Source organism: Hemiscyllium ocellatum, chromosome 1, assembly GCF_020745735.1.
Source record: "Hemiscyllium ocellatum isolate sHemOce1 chromosome 1, sHemOce1.pat.X.cur, whole genome shotgun sequence".
NCBI lineage: Eukaryota > Metazoa > Chordata > Chondrichthyes > Orectolobiformes > Hemiscylliidae > Hemiscyllium > Hemiscyllium ocellatum.
Window position 1 is genome coordinate 48,883,090 of NC_083401.1, and position 13,075 is coordinate 48,896,164.

General features: G+C 43.0%; 1 long non-coding RNA gene across 3 annotated transcripts in view; it reads right to left on the reverse strand.

Annotated features, from left to right (window-relative positions):
- Positions 1-10,246: 10,246 nt before the first annotated feature.
- Positions 10,247-13,075, reverse strand: part of LOC132834251 (uncharacterized) — a 28,750-nt gene continuing 25,921 nt past the window's right edge. For all 3 annotated transcript variants that reach the window (XR_009647164.1, XR_009647166.1, XR_009647155.1), the window contains exon 4: positions 10,247-10,721. This is a non-coding gene — a long non-coding RNA (uncharacterized LOC132834251). The remainder of the gene's footprint in view (positions 10,722-13,075) is intronic.

A 13,075-nucleotide genomic window follows, 5' to 3' on the forward strand; every position in this document is an offset into this window, starting at 1 on the left:
CAAGGACTGTAACAAAACACTACATTGGACAAACAGGCAGAAACCTAGCTGCCAGGATACATGAACATCAACTAGCCACAAAAAGACATGACCCACTCTCGCTAGTATCCTTATATACAGACAAGGAAGGGCACCACGTTGACTGGGACAACACATCCATTTTAGAATGAACCAAACAGAGAACTGCATGAAAATTCCTAGAAGCATCGAATTCTAACTGAAACCCAATCAACAAACACATCGATTTGGACACCATCTACCATCCGCTGAGGAAAAGAACCAAAAATGATATCAGTAAACACCCAAAGAAACCTAAACACAAATAGAAAGCGGGAATAATACCAACGCTTCTCCGGAGGCTCACTGATGATGTTACCTAGTATGGTGCTTATTGATGGTTTATTTCCTGTATCAAAACTGTCAACAATTTTGAACACTTAACCTTCTCTACTCTCAAAACACTCCCAGTTTCTGCAACCTCTTTTCACAACAAAAGTTTCTTACATAAGAACATAAGAATTCAGAGCAGGAGTTGGCCATCTGGCCCTTTGAGGCAGAAATGGGTACTGCAGCTGCTGTAGATTCGAGTCTAGATTAGAGTGGTGCAGGAAAAGCACAGCAGGTCAGGCAGCATCTGAGGAGCAGGAAAATCAACATTCTGGTGAAAGTCTTTCAGGAAAGGGCTTTTGCCCAAAACATGGATTTTCCTGCATCTGCCCATTTGAGCCTGCTCCCCATTCAATAAAATCATGGCTGATCTTTTCATGGCCTCAGCTCCACTTACCCCCCTTCTCACCATAATCCTTAATTCATTTACTGTTCAAAAAATTATCTATCTTAGCTTTAAAAACATTTACTGAGGAAGCTTCAACCACTTCACAGGGCAGAGAATTCCATAGATTCATAACCCTCTGGGTGAAGAAGTTCCTTCTCAATTCAGTCCTTGATCTGCACCCTCTAATTTTGAGGCTATGCCCTTTTGTCCTAATTTCACCTGCCAGTGAAAACATCCTCTCTATGCCTATCTTATCTATTCCCTTCATAATTTTGTATGTTTCTATAAGATTCCTCCTCATTCTTCTAAATTCCAATGAATATACTCCCGTCTACTCAGTCTCTCCTCATAAGCCAAGCCCCTCAACTGTGGAATCAACCATGTGAACCTCTTCAGCACCCCGTCCAGTACCAGTACATCCTTTCTTAAGTAAGGAGACCAAAACTGCATACAGTACTCCAGGTGTGGCCTCTGTACAGCTACAACATAACCTCTGCTCTTAAACTCCATCCCTCTAGCAATGAAGGACAATATTCCATTTGCCTTCTTAATTACCTGTTGTACCTGCAGACCAATCTTATGTGATTCATGCACATGGACGCCCAGGTCCCTTTGCACAGCAGTATGCTACAATTTCTTATCATTTTTACTGTTATTCCTATCGAAATGGATGACTTCACATTTATTAACATTGAACTCCATCTACCAGATCTTTGTCCACTCACTTAAACTATCTATGTCCCTTTAGTAAAAAATGAGGTCTGCAGATGCTGGAGATCACAGCTGCAAATGTGTTGCTGGTCAAAGCACAGCAGGCCAGGCAGCATCTCAGGAATAGAGAATTCGACGTTTCGAGCATAAGCCCTTCACAGTCCTCTGTAAACCTTGCTCTACCACTCATCTTATTGTCATTCGCAAACTTTGACACAAAATGGATTTATATTCAGGGTGCAACAGAAAGACACAGTGGTCTGTGAAGGAAATTCTAATCCAGCACTCTCAGACTTCAAGGCAAAAGAATTGAACAAAGTTCAAGGAACTACTGAGCAACTCTCAAACAGAATTTTTAAAAAAATCAATTTAATTGTGCACCAAGCAGGCAAGTGCCGTTCCAAGAAAAGGCAACTAAAAATAAGAAAAAACAACAAATCATGATGATGATGCCATTATACACAAGACAGGAAAGAAGTGTGAAACCAAAATGTAGCTGCAAATATTCTATACTTCAGAAACAAGCAAGAAAGAATTTATTAAGGTAAAGTACAGTAAGGCAGTTCTTAATGTTTTAAAAGAAAATCCAGCCTAGCAAAGATATTGTCCAGGGGAAGACCGTGAGAGTGGTGAGAGACAATGATGATTATAGTAGAAAAGTTAAGGTAAAATTAGAACCTGGAAATAGTGGGAATTGCAGAAGATGGAGAGTCGGAGTGGATAAAGAGTGGAACTGGAAAACTGCACAGCAGGTCAGGTAGCAAGAGAGGGGAAGGGGCTTCAACGTTTCAGGTCAGAACCTTTCATCAAGACTGGGGGAAGGGAAGGGGGCTGTGAAATAAATTGAGGGAGGAGTGTGGGGCGAGGGAAAGGTGGGTGGGATGGCGATAGGTGGATGCAGGTGGGAGGTGGCTGTGATTGCTCAGTGGGCAGGGTGGAGCAAATGGGTGGGAAGTAAGATGGACAGGTTGGGTCAGGTTAATGGGGCAGGATAGAGAGGGAGGCCTGGGCCTGGGATAAGGTGGAAGGGTGGGGAGTTTAGAAGCTGGTGAATTCTATGTAAAGGCTGCATGATTGTATGCTCCATGGCAGAAGATGAGGTGTTCTTCCTACAGCTTGTGTGTGGTCCTGTGCTAACAGTGAAGGAGGCCCAGGATGGACATGTCATTGGGGGAGTGGGAGGGGAACTAGAAATGTATGGCAACTGGAAGGTGAGGTTGATTGGGGCATATGGACCACAAATGTTCCCTGAACCAATTCCTGAGTTTGGGTTCAGTCTCTCCGATGTTGAGACCACATTGGGAACAATGAATGCAATAAATCAGGTTAGAAGAAATGTAAGAATATTCTGCCATACTAAATTTAGAACATCAAGTAAACTATCTGGAAAGCTTATAAAAGCCACAGATCCTATACTATACTATCTCAGAGGGTTGGAGGCATGGAAGGATAAAATCAAATCCAAAACTGAACTTTTGAGGTACATAATTACTTCAATGTTAGACAGCAAGTCTGAAGCAGAACAAGTCAAACACTAATGTCCTTAAATCAAACAAAAAACTGTGGATGCTGGAGATCTGAAACAAAATTAGAAATTGCTGGCAAAAGTCAGCAAGTTGTGATGAAGTTGCTCCTTTAACCAGGTTACACTGTCCTTGGCTTTTTTTTTCAGCGAGGTTGTGAATGACACAGACTCTGAAAAGTCTGGGGATTGAAGGGTTTTAGGGCCAATTTGTTTATAGCTAATATATACTGCCTCAGGCAGGCGGCTTTCAAATTAAAATAAGCACTTGTGCAATGAAAGGGGAGTGGCCAATTCTCCCAGCTCAGCTTTCTCTGGTTTGGGTTAGGTTTTAACAGTAGTGTGGAAAAGCTGCTGGACCCATTTTACGAAAGGTTAAGCTGCTGGAATTAGCAGACAAACTGGGGTTGGAGCTGCCTCCTTCCATGAGGAAAATAGATATAATTACAGCAATAGCTCAGAATTTAGAATTGCTGGAAATTCCTTCAGAATCTTTAGAGATGGCTAAAATTAAATTCAGAATGAAGCAGCTTGAATGAGAGGCAAAAGACAGGGAATTATGTTTAAAAGCACAGAAAAGAGAAAAGGAGAGAGAAGACAGAGAAAAGGAAAGAGAGAGAAAAGGAAAGAGAGAGAAAAGAGAGGAAAGGAAGAAAGAGAGGGAGTTTCAACTTCATAAACTGGCACTTAGACAGGAACGTCAGCTTAAAAAGTTAGAGATGAAGGTAAGCTTAGTGAGGAGGAGAGTGAGGATGAGCAAACGGAGCTAGTGAGGTATTCACATCACTATCAAAGGAGGTATCATGTGAGAAGGTGAAGAAAGCTATCTGAAGTGCAAATGAGTTTGTGCCAGAAGCCGACAGACAATGTTTTGGTAATCTAAGGAGGGGCCCTGGGTCAAACCTACCTTGAGTTTGAAAGGATCAAACAAAGTAATTTTGATTGGTGGATAAGGGCATTAAAAATAGAGCAAACCTATGACACTCTTAGAGAGACAATTATTTTGGACGAGTTCAAAAATTTACTTCCTGAAGTAGTGAGAGCTCATGTGGAAGAGCAGAGAGTTAAAACGGCAAGAGAGCTGAAATGGCTGATAATTATGAGTTCGTCCGGAAAGCAAATTTTGGTTTCCAGAATCAATTTCAATCTGTGAGGGATAAAAATTGAGGAAAAGAGAAATCCTCACAAGGAAAGCGACAGGTAGATCTCGGTGAAGATCATAAGGATAACTTACCACACGGTAACAAGGAAACCTTTGAAGGAGAAAGAGAAGTTAAAAAGCTCTGGTGTTTTCACTGCAATAAAGTAGGTCCCTTGAAATTACATTGTTGTTGGGTTATGAAAAGCGTTGGGAAGCCAGATGTAGGAAAACAGGATAAGTCAGTGAATTTTGTTGGAGTGGTAATGGAAAGCACAGTGGAGGCTAGAAAGCTGCACCAGAATGTACAGGCTGACTGGAGGTTGGTTAAGCAGGAAGTGCCAGGTCTTCATAAACCATATACCTACGAAGGAAAGTTTACTCGCATAGGCCAGGAGCAGCAGGTAAAGAAGTTACAATATTAAGAGACACAGGATCATCTCACTGTGTGTTGATTAAAGGTGAGGAGATGTGTACTTCTGAAGGACTATTTCCAGAAAAGGTACTGGTAATGGGAATTCACAGTGAGACAAGAAACACCCTATTAGTGAGGTTAGAGTATCCAGATAAGGGTGGAGAATTTGTGGTAGGAGTGCTGGACAAACCCTCAGCTCCAGGAATACAGGTTGTCCTTGCTAATGATATAGCTGATTTACTGGTAGTAGTGCTATCAATGGAGACTCATGCAACTGACTTATTGCAGGACATATATCCTGGGAATTTTCCTGACTGTGTAGTAACAACGTCATAAAGTAACTAGCTGAAACAGGAGAGATCAAAGAGTACAGATAAGAAAGTTGAAGTTGAATTAGCAGAGACCCTGTTTGATCAGATAGTTTATACAAACCAAGAGCAGATAGGTGACAAAGCAGACATCTTTAGCTCAGATACATTAACTGAGCTGCAGCAAAAATATGAAAATTTAAAGCAATTGTTTCAAAAGGCATACACAGAAAAATAATCTGAATGTATCCCTGCGAGGTACTAACCTAATTATGCATGAAGGAGATGTAGGAGATGCTGTTCTGATTAAGCAACATCCTTATAGGTATAACCCTCTAAAGTTGGCAGAGGTTCAAAAGTAGATTGAATGCCCGTTCCAAGATAACATAATCAAAGTAAGTTACAGTGAGTGGCGCTCACCCATAGTAATGGTGCCAAAACCAGACGGTACCCAGCGGTTATGTGTGGACTGTCACAAAGTCAATTCAGTTACGAAAACTGATGCATATCTGATTCCATGTTTGGAAGACTCTGTTGAGAAGGTGGGATAAGCAACTTTCATTTCTAAGTTGGACTTGCTCAGAGGATACTGTCAGGTATCTTTGTCAGAAACAGCTTTCGTATCGCTGAATGGACTGTATCAGTTTAAAATCATGCCATTTGGCATGAAAAATGCGGAAGCCACATTTCAGAGACTAACCAATAAGGTCGTTGCCGGACTACCCAACTGTGTCATATATATATCGATGACCTGGTGATTTTTAGTCACACACGGAAGGAACATTTATAACATTTATCGATCAAATTTGGAAGACAGGCAGGCTTGGTGATAAGCCTGGCTAAAAATGAATTTGCCAAAGCCCAAGTCACCTTCCTGGGCCATGTTATTGGACATGGACAAATGGCCCACGGGATGCAAAAACAAGGATAATTGGGGAGTTTCCCAATCCATCAACAAAAAGAGCAGTACTACGGTTCCTGAGATTAAGTGGATTTTATCGAAAATTCATACCAAATTTTAGCAGTGTGGCTTGTCTACTCACTGAATTGCTAAAGAAATGTAGAAAGTTTCAGTGGACAGCAAACAGAAAGCATTTGACAGCCTCAAAGCTGTGTTTACCACTGTTGAAAATGTGTTGCTGGAAAAGCACAGCAGGTCAGGCAGCATCCAAGGAACAGGAAATTCGACGTTTCGGGCATAAGCCCTTCATCAGGAATGAGGAAAGTGTGTCCAGCAGGCTAAGATAAAAGGTCGGGAGGAGGGACTTGGGGGAGGGGCGATGGAGATGTGATAGGTGGAAGGAGGTCAAGGTGAGGGTGATAGGCCGGAGTGGGGTGGGAGCGGAGAGGTCAGGAAGAAGATTGCAGGTTAGGAAGGCGGTGCTGAGTTCGAGGGATTCGACTGAGACAAGGTGGGGGGAGGGGAAATGAGGAAACTGGAGAAATCTGAGTTCATCCCTTGTGGTTGGAGGGTTCCCAGGTGGAAAATGAGGCGCTCTTCCTCCAACCGGCGTGTTGTTATGGTCTGGCGATGGAGGAGTCCAAGGACCTGCATGTCCTTGGTGGAGTGGGAGGGGGAGTTAAAGTGTTGAGCCACGGTGTGGTTGGGTTGGTTGGTCCGGGTGTCCCAGAGGTGTTTTCTGAAACGTTCCGCAAGTAGGCGGCCTGCTCCTGCCCCACCGAACTCATCTCTGCATACCTTGACACGGTCCTGTCCACCTTAGTCCAAGAACTCCCCACCTACGTTCGGGACACCACCCACGCCTTCCACCTCCTCCATGATTTTGGCTTCCCCGGTCCCTAGCGCCTTATCTTCATGATGGACATCCAGCCACTGTACACCTCCATCCCCCATCACAAAGGACACAAAGCCCTCCACTTCTTCCTTTCCCGCCGTACCAAGCAGTACCCTTTCACTGACACCCTCCTTCGACTGACTGAACTGGTCCTCACCCTGAACAACTTCTCTTTCCAATCCTCCCACTTACTCCAAACCAAAGGAGTTGCCATGGGCACCCGCATGGGCCCCAACTATGCCTCTTCGTAGGATATGTGGAACAGTCCATCTTCCGCAACTACATTGGCACCACCCCCCACCTTTTCCTCCGCTACCTCGATGACTGTATCGGCGCTGCCTCGTACTCCCACGAGGAGGTTGAACAGTTCATCCACTTTACCAATACCTTCCATCCCGACCTCAAATTCACCTGGACCATCTCAGACTCCTCCCTCCCCTTCCTAGACCTTTCCATTTCTATATCGGGTGACCGAATCAACACAGACATCTACTATAAACCAACTGACTCCCACAGCTACCTAGACTACACCTCCTCCCACCCTGCCCCCTGTAAAAACGCCATCCCATATTCCCAATTCCTTCGCCTCCGCCGCATCTGCTCCTAGGAGGACCAGTTACAATACCATACAGCCCTGATGGCCTCCTTCTTCAAGGACTGCAGACTCCCCCCAGACGTGATCGACGATGCCCTCCAGTGCATCTCCTCCACTTCCCGCTCCTCCGCCCTTGAGCCCCGCCCCTCCAACCGCCACCAGGACAGAACCCCACTGGTTCTCACCTACACCCCACCAACCTCCATATACAGCGTATCATCCGCCATCATTTTCGCCACCAGGGATATATTTCCCTCCCCTCCCCTATCAGCGTTCCGAAAAGACCACTCCCTCTGTGACTCCCTCGTCAGGTCCACACCCCCCACCAACCCAACCTCCACTCCCGGCACCTTCCCCTGCAACCGCAAGAAATGCAAAACTTGCGCCCACACCTCCTCCCTTACTTCTCTCCAAGGCCCCAAGGGATCTTTGCATATCCGCCACAAATTCACCTGCACCTCCACACACATCATCTATTTTATCCACTGCACCCGATGTGGCCTCCTCTATATGGGAGACAGGCCGCCTACTTGCAGAACGTTTCAGAGAACATCTCTGGGACACCCGGACCAACCTACCCAACCACCTCATGGCTCAACACTTTAACTCCCCTTCCCACTCCACCAAGGACATGCAGGTCCTTGGACTCCTCCATCGTCAGACCATAACAACACGACGGTTGGAGGAAGAGTGCCTCATCCTCCGCCTGGGAACCCTCCAACCACAAGGGATGAACTCAGATTTCTCCTGTTTTCTCATTTCCCCACCCCACCTTGTCTCAGTCGAATCCCTCGAACTCAGCACCGCCTTCCTAACCTGAAATCTTCTTCCTGACCTCTCCGCCCCCACCCCACTCCGGCCTATCACCCTCACCTTGACCTCCTTCCACCTATCACATCTCCATCGCCCCTCCCCAAGTCCCTCCTCCCGACCTTTTATCTTAGCCTGCTGGACACACTTTCCTCATTCCTGATGAAGGGCTTATGCCCGAAACGTTGAAGTTCCTGTTCCTTGAATGCTGCCTGACCTGCTGCGCTTTTCCAGCAACACATTTTCAGCTCTGATACTCCAGCATCTGCAGACCTCACTTTCTCCTCTGTGTTTACCACTGCCCTGGTATTGGCCACACCTAATTATGCAAAGCCATTCAAGGTGGCTATTGATGCAAGTGATGTGGGTGTTGGTGCTGTGCTCTTGCAGGCACACGATGACAAGATAGAAAGCCTATTGGGTCTTTCACCAGGAAATTGAGCATTTATCAGCAGAAATATACAATGGTTCAGAAGGAGACTTAGAGCTTGGTGTTGACATTACAAAATTTCAGTGTTTATGTTACTTGTAACGTATCTGAGACAATCTTATACACTGATCATAACCCTTTGAAGTTTGTGGAGAAATGTAAGGACAAAAATGCCAGACTGTTTAGATGGAGCTTGTTGTTACAGCCATTCGATTTGAAAATTGTGCATGTGGTAGGATGAGAAAACATAATTGCCGACGCATTGTCAAGACTCTAATGAGAAAATGAGGTGTTCGGTGACAGCAGTACGCTGGACTGAGACAGAATGTAGTTGTGCATATTTACATTTTTATAGTCAACATAATATGTATGTGTGTTCTAGAGTGCTAACAATTTAGGTTTAAGGAGTTTTAAAATAAGCCATCTTCGGATATTGATGTTCATTTTTAAGGCGGGAGGTGTGATGAGGCTGCTTCTTTAGCCAGGTTACGCTGTCCTTGGCTTATATACAGAGAGATTATAAACAATACAGCCTCTGAAAAGTCTGGGGATTGAAGGGTTTTAGGGCCAATTTGTTTATAGCTAACAGATACTGCCTCAGGCAGAAGGCTTTCAAGTTTAAAAAAAGATACTTGCACAATGAAAGGGGAGTGGCCAGTTCTCCCAACTCAGCTTTTCTGTGGCCTTGGTTTAGGTTTTAGCAGGAGTGTGGAAAAAGCTGCTGGACCCAAAGATGCAGGTCCAGGCTGATACTCTCTCTCTGACCGCTATCCTGTAAGACCCTGTGTTTGGTTTTACTTTTTGTGCTGGGGTGTTGCATGTATTGGGAACAGCATCATTAAGTTGGGATGATCTGTTGGGTTTTTGGAGAGGTTAGGTTATTTGGTATTCTGTTTTCTGTTGTTTGTGTTTTATTTGGTAATCTTGTAAATAAATTCTGCTTTGTTTAAAACTAAGTGGTTTGACCAACTGACTCTCTCCTGGAATATCCACTTACACCTGCTTAAAACAACTAGCAGAGTTAGGGTCTGGGCTACCTTCTTGAAATGTTTTGAGGGGGCCTGGCCTGGTCCATAACAAGGTCTAGCAGCATCTGTGTTCTGATGAAGAGTCACAAGACTCAAAATGTTAACTCTTCTTTCTTTCCCAGATGTTGCCAGATCTGCTGAGTTTCACCAGTAATTTCTGTTTTTGATACATTACTATGTTTTATAGGAACAGTAGCAGATATTAATCATAACCAGGTAAATTTAAAGGCATTTTAAAAGCCGTTGACCATTACTTCAACTGGAAGAGCAGGGAAACTCTACAAAAGGCAAACTCAACAGAAGGTTAAAAACCCCTGTATCAGTTTATTCAAACATTTGTTGTGAGCTTTCCTGGCAAGACCAGCATTCATGTTCCATCCTTAATTACCCTGAAGAAGTTGCTGGTGTGCTTTCATCTTGAACCACTGCAGTTCTTGGAGTGTAGGATGCCCACAGTGCTGTTAGTTTAGTATTCAGGATTTTCATTCAGCAACAATAAAAGGAGCAGTGATATTGTTCAAAATTAAGATGGTGGTGATAAACACTTAAAGCATTTATATAAAATTATTCTCAATATTTAGTGTAAGTGTTAAAATACGAAACAAATGAATGTACCATGAATATGTTAGCCAAGCGTCCATAAATTTTATTAACAATAACCCCAAAGCTATCATTTATTAAATATTAAAAAATAGTAACATAGATTAATATGGGAACAAGGATAAGAAGGAAGCACTGGGTTCATTTATAGAGCGATCACATTTAAAAGTAGAGAGGTTTGTGAAACATATGTATAACTTCTGTTAGACTACAGTTAAGACAATAAATTTGGTCTCCATGTAATTAAAAACAAAAATAAGATGCAATTGAGAAGGCACAAAAATAGTTAGTAGCCTGATGCCACAACAGAGAGGTTATTCTTGCTTGGCATATTGGATGCGTCGCTGCCTATGTAGTGCTTGAATGTTGGATGTGGCACATTGAATATCTGGGCCTGCACATCTCTCAAGACCTGTAATAAAAATCAATTCCATGAAGTCTTTTTCCATCACTACCATGCAGGACAGCCAATCACCTGTATAGTTTAAGTGTGTGAACCTTGCCATCCTTAAGCACTTCATATTTAAGAACTCCAAGAACTTTAGTAAGCTGCTTGTCTCCTTTGTACCAGGTGACTTCTGGTTCTGGATTACCTGCATAGCAAATAGATAATAACAAAATAAAGCTAAAACATTTGTCAACATGTAAAGCACCAAAGAGATACAACCATTAACATATTGACAATTAGAATAACAATTAGAATAACTCAAATAAATTACCCTACAACGACAATCACTGATATGTGTTGACCTAAACTTCATCTTCCTGTGCCATCCTGTGAGTGTCAATAAATTAGTCTTTAGTGCGAGAGGAAATTGAGTTTGGAAGTAATGAAGACTTACTGCAATTGAATAAACCCTACCTTTTATCTTAGCCTACTTGGCACACCTTCCTCATTCCTGAAGAAGGGTTTATGCCCGAAACGTTGATTCTCCTGCTCTTTGGATGCTGCCTGACCTGCTGCGCTTTTCCAGCAACACATTTTTCAGCTCTGATCTCCAGCATCTGCAGTCCTCACTTTCAATTGAATAGAAACTTGGTTTGATCACACCTGGAGTTTTGTGTGTAATTTTGGTCTACTTACCTTAAGAAAGATAGTTTGCCATAGAGGAACTAAAATAAAGGTTCTCTGTACTTGTTCCCGAGTTGATGGGACTGACAATGAAGAGAGATTGGGAAAACTGGGCAAGTACTCTCTAGAGTTTTGAAGAATGAGAGATAGTCTCATTGAAACAAAATATTTAAGTATAGACATGGTAAGGTGTAGGTAAGATGTTTCCTTGCTGGGGAGACAAGAACCATGGGTGCAATTTAAAAGAAAGGAGGATACCACTTACGTCCAAGATGAGGAGAAACATTTTTACTCAGACAGTTGTGAACTTTTGAAATTCGCTGCCCCATAAGGCTGTGGAAGTTCAATCTTTTGAGTATGTTAAAGGTAGAGATTGATAGATTTTTGATCACTAGTCGCGTCCAGAGTTATGGGAATGGGCTAGTTAAAAGGTATTGAAATGTTTGATCAATCTTGATTGAATAGAATGGTGTGGCAAGCTTGACTGGCTGGATGGCCTACTCTTGTTTCTATGTTACTATGAATCATGGGAAGATTTAACAAGACTACTCATGTAATTTAAAATAAGCTCTAGGGACCTGGCAAGGTGTATAACTCTAGCTGCACATGATGTGGATGTAGATGAATACTGTGTTGTAAAACAGGTTTCTTATCACTTAGGTCCAGAAAGGCTCAGGTGAAAGCCAACTTACAATACAGATTAGAAAAAGGCACCTGTTTGAACCTAATCACAGCAAATGGAGTTCCTTCGTCTGTACAAAGTATAGAAAAAACGATGCAATAACAAAGGTAGTTTCCCTACTCAATTCCTCAGTTAGAAGACTGTATTGGTGGAGTTGACAGTACCAGGCTTCTTACCAAAATTGATTTCTTAAAGGGATACTGCCAGGTTCCTTAAACACCCAGAGGTAAATAATTAAAACAAAATTGTTCATAGGATGAGGGTGTCACTGGCAAGGCCAGCATTTATTGCCCATCCCTAATTGATATTCATAACTTGGTGGTGATCTGCATTCTTAAACTGCCACAGTTCTTGTATGGTGGGGACACCCACTATGCTGTTAGGAAGGGAATTCCAGGATTTTGTCCGAGCAAGGGAAGAAGGAATGGCAATTTGATTCCAAGTCAAAATGGTGTGAGACTTGGTGGGGTATTTGCAAAGGGAGTGAATGTTTAATGTAGTGAATGGTTTGCTGAATTAACTGACTGCTTTGATCTGAACTATATAGGGTATCTTGAGTTGTGTTGGAGCTGCATACATCCAGGTAATTGGGGAATATTCCATCACGCTCCTCACTTGAGTCTTGTAGATGGTAGACTGACTTTTGGTGAGTCCAGAGGTGAGTTAATGGTGAGAGAATTTCTAAATTCTGATCTGCTCTTTCAACCACAACATTTATATGGCTAGCCCAGTTCAGTTCCTGGTCAATGGTAACCACCACTGTGGAGGATGAGGTGATGGCAGTGGGATTGAATGTCAGGAGGCGATTTTCTCTTGAAGGTGGCCATTGAGTGGCACTTATATATAAAAAATGTTGCTTGCCATTTATCAACCTAAGCCTCGATATTGCAGTGTATGGAAACTGACTGCTTCAGTATCTGAGGAATCATAAATGATGCTGCCTATTGTGCAATTCCCAAATCTGACATTATGGTGGATTAAAGGTCATTGTTGAAGTTGCTAAGATGGTTGAGCCTAATAAGCTATCCGTAATTATGTCCTTACATTGAGATGAATGACATAACCATATTCCCCTGTGCCAGCTATGACACCATTTTTGCCAAGGATCCTTAATGCCATAGTAAGTCAAATCCTGCCTTGAGGGCAAAGGTAATGACTCTCACTTTCAACACTGCAGTTTAGCTCTTTTGTCC